The 7,357-nt window shown below is 45.5% G+C and overlaps 1 non-coding gene across 1 annotated transcript; it reads right to left on the bottom strand.

Moving 5' to 3' along the window:
- Positions 1 to 339: 339 nt before the first annotated feature.
- Positions 340 to 412, bottom strand: Trnav-cac. The gene has a single exon. It is a non-coding gene; the product is annotated as a tRNA-Val (tRNA).
- Between the last annotated feature and the right edge of the window lie 6,945 nt (positions 413 to 7,357).

Below are 7,357 nucleotides of genomic sequence, written 5' to 3'. Positions count from 1 at the left end.
TCACCACAAATGGGCACAAGCAGTCTGCGAGGGTTAAGAACCCACAATGACCGCATCTCAGGCGCAGGGCGATCAGGTTTCCTGGGTTAGAGAGCGGTGCTGCGCTGCGCTGAGTGAGCGCATCCTCGCTAGCACCTTCAGCTACCCCTGCTGCTGCGCTTCCGCCGTCAACATCCCTCCAGACGCCCAAGCTGAATTTTGCAATCATCTTCGGTAAACAGCCATCCTCACCTCAGAACAGACTGTTTTTAGGGAGAAAAAGAACAGAATGTTTAGGAAATGGTGCTTCAACGTACGGGTACTCCAAAAGCTGAGTCCTAGGACTGTATGAACACAAACTGTTTCCACCCGGTTTTGAACCGGGGACCTTTTGCATGTGAGGCGAATGTGACAACCACTACACTACAGAAACCAACGCGCTGCTGTGCTCTCAGCGGTATGGGTGCTGTCATTGAAACTCACTTCTGCAGCCTCCCACTGTCAGTTTCCCAGCAAAGGAAACTCCACAGACCAATGACAGGGATCGATGTGCGTGATGTCGGCCCAGGTGAGGATAGGGGTCTCTCATACGATGTGATGACAGTGGTCGTTTACCACCCCGAATCTACAATTCTGTCCTAAGTGGGAAAAAAGGATCACACAGATGACACTCTAAGGACAAGCTACCAGGTTCTGGTCCGATACAACTCAAAGTCTTTGGCATCATCAAACACAAGGGAAGTCTGAGGAAGGGTGACAGTCAGCAGGAGCCTAAGGACACAGGACAACTGGCGCAATGGGGCATCCTTGGTGGGATCCAGAACAGAATAAGAATACTAGGTAAACCCAGGAGGTCTGCAAGGTCTGCATAAATATAGACTTTGTGTAATGGGGTGTGTGTGTGTGTGTGTGTGTGTGTGTGTACTGCTGGGAGGGATGCACCATTCTAAAGTAAACTGCCAAGTGGAAGGAATGTGTGCTCGGGCTATATGGAAGTGCTCCATGCTCCCTCCTGAGCTGTGTGATAAATGTAAATGTATGCTATGTAAAAAGGTTAAAGGAAACTGTCATGAAATAGAGAGTGGACAAAATACAGGTTTGGGGTCTTTTCACAAAAGAAGAGATTTTCATGACCGAAGGCAAGAGAGAGAACTCTCCACAACATTGCTGACTCAGGAACCATGATATAAAATACCACGCTAATATAGCTACTTTCTCTTAGTTCAATGAGAAGAAAGATTTGTACTAATAGTGTTTAGACAAGACAGCATGTCTACATCTTGTACTATGAATAACTACTACGAAGACAGCAATATGCAATGTACTGGGGCCGGGGAGAAAGCTCAGTTCAATAAGCATTTGCCTGGTAACTTCAAGGGCTTGAGTTCTATCCCCAGTTCCGACAAAAAAAAAAAAAAAAAAAAAAAAAAGCAATGTAATAATTATTGTAACTATCCTACTAACTCATTTTGAAACTGTCTCATTGCTATTTCTTTCTCAATAAAATGAATTAAAAATAAAATAAAATACTGTGATAAACTATTGCACATCTGCCAGGATGTGGCAATGTTTAAGACACCCTGGAAAACCTCTAACTGGCATGAATTTGAACCACTGTGCATCCTGTTCCTGCTCGCAGAGCAAGGAAGTGCATCCGTTCTGGAAAATGGTCCAGCAGCTTCCTGGGAAGTTCGAAGTACACCTGCTCCATGACACATTAATTCCGTGTCTAGGCCTATGCTCAGAAATAAAAAAATGAATGCACAAGGCCACAAAAAGACCCACAGGAGGCTCCTCAGTGCCCTCTTACATGGAATGTCTTCTGGTTCCATCCAGTTCTCCACCATCAGCAGCCACTCACACATTGGAACCACATGCATTACTGACAGCAGAACACTGAAACTGGCAAAAGATAGATGCACCCCAAAAACATTGTGTGTGTTTACTAATAAACACACAAACTATGCAAAAACATGCATGGTATTTACTACCTTTGGTAATTTCAAGAAGAAGCAAAACTGTCCTGGACATTAGTCAAAACACAGGTTACCTAGGTGGGGATCCACTGCCAAGGGCTCCTGCATTTTCTGGGCAGCTGGACGTTTTCTATCACTTGACCCAGGAGATGGTTTGTTTTTGTCAAAACCCAGCAGGCCCTGCACTGAAGAGTTGTGAATAAGACATCAGTTACTACTGTGAAGAGAAGCAAGCAAGGGAGCCGTTGGGGAATGTCATTGAGTGCACATTTTGTTTTCTGTATGGACCTCATTTTTAAAAATTGCCAGTTTACAGCATGAATTGTCACCTCATCTTTTTCACCAATTGGCCTAAGGAGGACCTGAAGAGGTTTGCAGTGCTGAGCTAGGAAAACTGACCTGACCAGACAGCCAAAAGGCTGGTCAGGGCCAGCGTCTCCCTTTGTGTGTCTGGCGTTTGGCTGAACTGAGGCAGGGAGGTAACCAAAACTTCTGGTGCTGACTGAGGCAGACTAAATGCTATTCTCTCCAAAAAGGAGGTTGCCTATTCCAAGCTCATGTTTGTGGGGAAAGGTAGGTCTACTCAGCAGGGAACAGTGCCGGACACTCCTCCTATCCTGTCTCAGCTTAGCCTTGAGGAGGAAACTCGTCCCAGCACCAGGCTGTACTGGGCGCTGGTGCATGTGTGTGGCTGGCTAGTGATTTCCAAACTCACCATCAGAGCTGTGGTACAACAGCAACAGGAGCAAGAGCAGGCAAGTTCTGCTCTATGTCAGCTGCTGCTCAGTCTGGGCTGCCCTGGGCTCCCCTCAGCTACCTCCTAGAGCCACAGCCCTAACCCAGAAGCCTGGGAAGAGGAGAGGGCTGCACCAGTACAGCCCCGAGAGCAAGTGCCTCCCCTCTCAGGGCCCATACTGCCTCATCCTTATCTAGTACAGTAGATTTTTTTTTTTTTTACAGTTTCCAAAAAACTAGAGACTACTGAAATGTCTACAAAGTGGTGAATGAACAATCACATGGCAGTATGGTCATGCAATGGAACAGTACTCAGGGATCAAGAAGAATAAACTACACAGTATGCCACAAAACATGGAGGAAAAAAGGCATTATGCTAAGTGAAAGGAGGCAGGCACCAAATATTACATACTACGTGTTTGCATTTTTATTTCTTTCCAGAAGAGGAAAAACTCTAGTGTCAGAATCCACATCACTATGGCCTGCACTAGAGGCATCCGAAGAGAAAGACATGGATGCTAAGGAGTACAATGGAATGTTCTGAAGTGAAGAAAATAGTTTGTGTCTTGTTGGTAGTTTTGACTTGAATGACGTGGGAATGAAAGAAACATGTTGTTACCTTTCACAGGTAGAGAGAATGCATCAAATTCCTGAGCCAAGGTCTGGGCCCTGTGTCTCCAGGACACTATAGATTCTGGTGTGTATGGACCCAGGGGTCAGACTCTGCTTAGAGATGCCCCCTGATGTCACCAGGGAGAGAAGTGAGACCCATCGCATTCTCGTCAGTTATCCAGGAGACAACAGGCTGTGGGTGTACCTACACCTACAGAATCACACACACACAAACACACATGTATCATTCTCAACTGCACAGAGAAAATACTTCCAAAGCAAAGTAAAATGCTGGAGACCAGGTCTGGTGGGAAGAAGCTGGGAGTTGGGAGGGGACAAACACGAGAATCTACACAGAGAAAATGACACTTGAAAGTCCTGAGGCAGGAGGCATGTCTCAGTTACTTTTCTCTCATTGGGACAAAATACCTGACACCCAAAATTAAGAAAGGTTTACTTAGCTCACAGTTAGTGAAGGTTTTAGTCCATACTCAGCTGGCTCCAAGTCACAGTGCCACACAGCAGAGGGCAATAGCTCATAACAGTGGAAAACAGCAAAGAGAAAAGGCAAAAGAGTGGAGCAGCAGCAGCAGTGGCGGAGGCAAGCCTCTCTCCTTTCCTTCTATTGCCTTCAGGCTATCTGCCCAGGGTGGGTGTCGCACTCACATCAATAATCCCAGCAGTACGCAGACCCGTAAGCCCAGCCTTAGATCATGAATTAATCACAAACTCTAGAAGGCGCCCCAGTGACTGCATGAGGCTTTGTGGGGGACACCTAGATACAAATCATAACAAGGGAGCAAACATTCCCCAGGGACTGCCCACTCTTTACCATTGATATTTAACTTATATGCAATGAAATCCATTGTTTTAAAGTACACGGAAGTGTTCTCCGGCATTTCTTGAGAGAAAAAATTTAACTCTTCTACAAGCATACTGCATGCACACATGTTTTCATTTCTTACATGGGAATGAGGACTATTGGTCTACCATTTCCCTAAAGATACTGTGCAAGGGGGGCCTGGCCCTAGCTCAGGCCTTTAAGTGGCAGCTTCCACAAAGCTGTCAGCCTCAGGTTGCTGGAGTTCGAACCTCACAACTCTCCTGCTGGCCAAAAGTGCCCTGAAGGCGTTCGAGGAAAAAAAAAAAAAAAAAAAAGGGGGCTGGAGAGATGGCTCAGTGGTCTAAAGCACCTACTTGGAACAAGCTCGGCAAAGCACAGGGACCGCGGTTCGATCCCCCAGCACCACATGCCAGCCAGCCGTGCCCCCTGGTGGGCTGAGCTGGCCACACACACACACACACACACACACACACACACACTAAATAAATGTAAAAAAAAAAAAGATACTGTGCAAGACACCTCACCTTCTGTCTCTGTTTGCAACTTGCCCTTAAAAAATCTACACCAGAGAGTCAGGTGTTGAGGGTCCCTGTGTAGCTGCTGGGCTTGAGACATGGCCTGGAGATCAGACTGTGGGGAGCTACATTTGAAGAGCTCAGTCTCTAGTTTTTCTCTACATTGTTGGAAAGACTCATCCCTCAGACCAAGTGACAGTAGTGCTTCTGTGTGAGTGTGTACGATCGGTTCTGGCCCTAGTATAAATTACTAAAATCATTGTAGTGGTCATCTAATATGGCTGATGCCCTTAAAACAAAAGCCCATCTTCCCAAGACAACCGCCCCCTTCTCTAATTTAGCCCAAGACATAACTTACTTCCACCCTTCCTGCTGCCTCAGGGAAGACCCCAAATCAGCTCCCTCTGGTATATCTAAACATCCCCTGCAAGCTCTAAACATCCCCTGCAAGCTCCACCCCGGGCAAAAGGCCATAACAGCCTCAGCCTCCCTTTGTTCCAATAGAGAATTCCTCATCCTTCCTCACATTCTCTCTCATGTCCTCAAAGAAAATAAAGCCCCTTTCCCTTTTTCCTTCTGCCTGTTTCTCTGCTGCACCGATCACCTGAAAAACACCCATCAGTGTATGTGTGTGTATGTGGATTGTGTGTGGGTGTGTATGTGGTTTTTGTTAATCTGCATGTGTGTGTATGTGTGTCAGTATGTGTGCTCTCAGTTCTGCATCCTTCCTCACCTTGGTAACCTTGTAACGACATGGTTTCCTCTAGGTGCAGAACCTGCTCATCAAAACCCTTCTGAAAAAAATGCTGAAGTGAAGAAGAAGAGATTGGTAGAAGTTGCAAAGATGTGTCTTATCAGAACAAAAGTCAGGGGCCAGGGAGATGCTCAGTGGAATAAGCACTTCCCTGGCAAGCGCAAGGGCCTGAGTTTAATCCCTGGTTCTGCAAAAAAAAAAAAAAAAAAGAACAAAAGTCAGAGCAGGACATCTTGGCTATTGCAGGACTGAGATCTGAGTTCACCTGGAATGAAAGCAATTGTCCACCAACTCCCAGGACAGAATGCTGGACGAGTGCTGGCACCAACTGGGATATTTGAGCCATTTTTCCAACATGTGCCTGCTCCCAGGCTCACATAGCCTGTCATGTCCAGCAGCTTCATGGGGAAGGAATGATAGCCTGACTGAGGTGACCGAACCCCTCTCCTTTTACTTTTAACTTTCAGAGGCAAGGGCTGGGTGCTGCTCTGGCACAGATTCTGAGTTTTCCCATTGGATAGACTTGGCCTTGTAGAGGAGCTCCAGCCCCAGCAGCTCATGGGTCTGGGGTGAGTCATGGCTGACACAGAGACCAAAAGTGGCTGTAGTGAGGCCTCAGGTGACCAGGACCTCTGGGACAGGGCTGAGGTAGCTGCACACCTAAGCTCAGGCTGCTTCTGGGGGTCTGTTGGGCAGGTACAGCACACCTGCAGTTGCTGCTCCCCAGGGCCTCACTAGCTTTGTTTTTTATTTTTATTTATTTATTTGTGGAACTGGGGATTGAACTCAGGCCCTTGCACTTGCCAGGCAAGCACTTATTCTACTGAGCCATCTCCCCAGCCTCACTGGCTTTATTGGTTGGAGACACAAGGAAAATAATAGTAGTTTTGATAATCATTTGTGTTTCTATATAACACTTCTATGGAAATATAATAAAGCCAATAAACATTGTAATAAATCAAGACTACAAGGATTTTTGTAAGACAGGGCATGAAAGAGTTAAATTTCGAAGACTACATTTCTTCAGTTTGATTATTCACCACAAGGTTGGATGAATGGTTAAAATTTTTTAAACATAAATTAAAAAATATGAATCAACTGATGGCCTCTTGTGTGTGTGGTAAATCGACCTAAGTCCCAAACTGGTGAATCAGGAAATGTGACTTTACATAAGTCCTATTAAACTCCAACTGCCAATTTAACAGCAGAGAAACTTCACTCACTCATTTGTGTTTCTAAATTATATTGCTCAGTTTTTATTTTCATATCTTTAAATTTTTCTGCAGTGAATAAGCTAAGATGTGATATTACCGTTGACATATGTATATTGTTGATTAGTGTGATAGTAAAAGAATTTAAATAAAATTTGTTGTTCAGGATGTACTGGGTTAGAAGCAACCTCGTTCTGAGCACTCAAAAAGTAATATCTGCCAGATGCAAAGCTCATAGCACTCCTAACTCAACGCAGAACTGCAGCTCCACTAAGTGATGGCCAGTGACCTGACCCATAAGGTAGATCTTCAGCTCTTTGGCGCAGTTGGGGGGGGAGTAGACTCGGTGTGCTAGGAACAGAATGTGGAGGCAGATGATAATTCTGAGAAAGTTTTCAGAAAGGCCTTGGTGGCATTTACAGTGCCCCAGAGATGTCCACAGTGAAGCCAGAAGGACTCTGTAAAGGGTTAACAGAGTTTTGTGCCTTAACTGTGGAAAATTATTTTAAAAACCCCTTGTGCTTCCTATTATCTACTCTAAGAAATATATTCCCCCTTTTGGCTCAAGGCTGCTCAACAATAAATAACTGTTTCTTGTCAAGGTAGCAAGCTAACACAAACTCCCTCCCCAACCATCTCCTGTAACATAGCCCAAGATGTATCTTGTAGGGGTCCGGGAGATGGCTCAGTGGAATAAGTGCTTCCCTGGCAAGCTCAAGGACCTGAGTTCA

The sequence above is a fragment of the Octodon degus genome, unplaced genomic scaffold (assembly GCF_000260255.1).
Source record: "Octodon degus isolate 3935 unplaced genomic scaffold, OctDeg1.0 scaffold00048, whole genome shotgun sequence".
Lineage (NCBI taxonomy): Eukaryota > Metazoa > Chordata > Mammalia > Rodentia > Octodontidae > Octodon > Octodon degus.
Note: the sequence above shows the minus strand (reverse complement) of the source record. Positions and strands in the feature narration are given on the sequence as shown.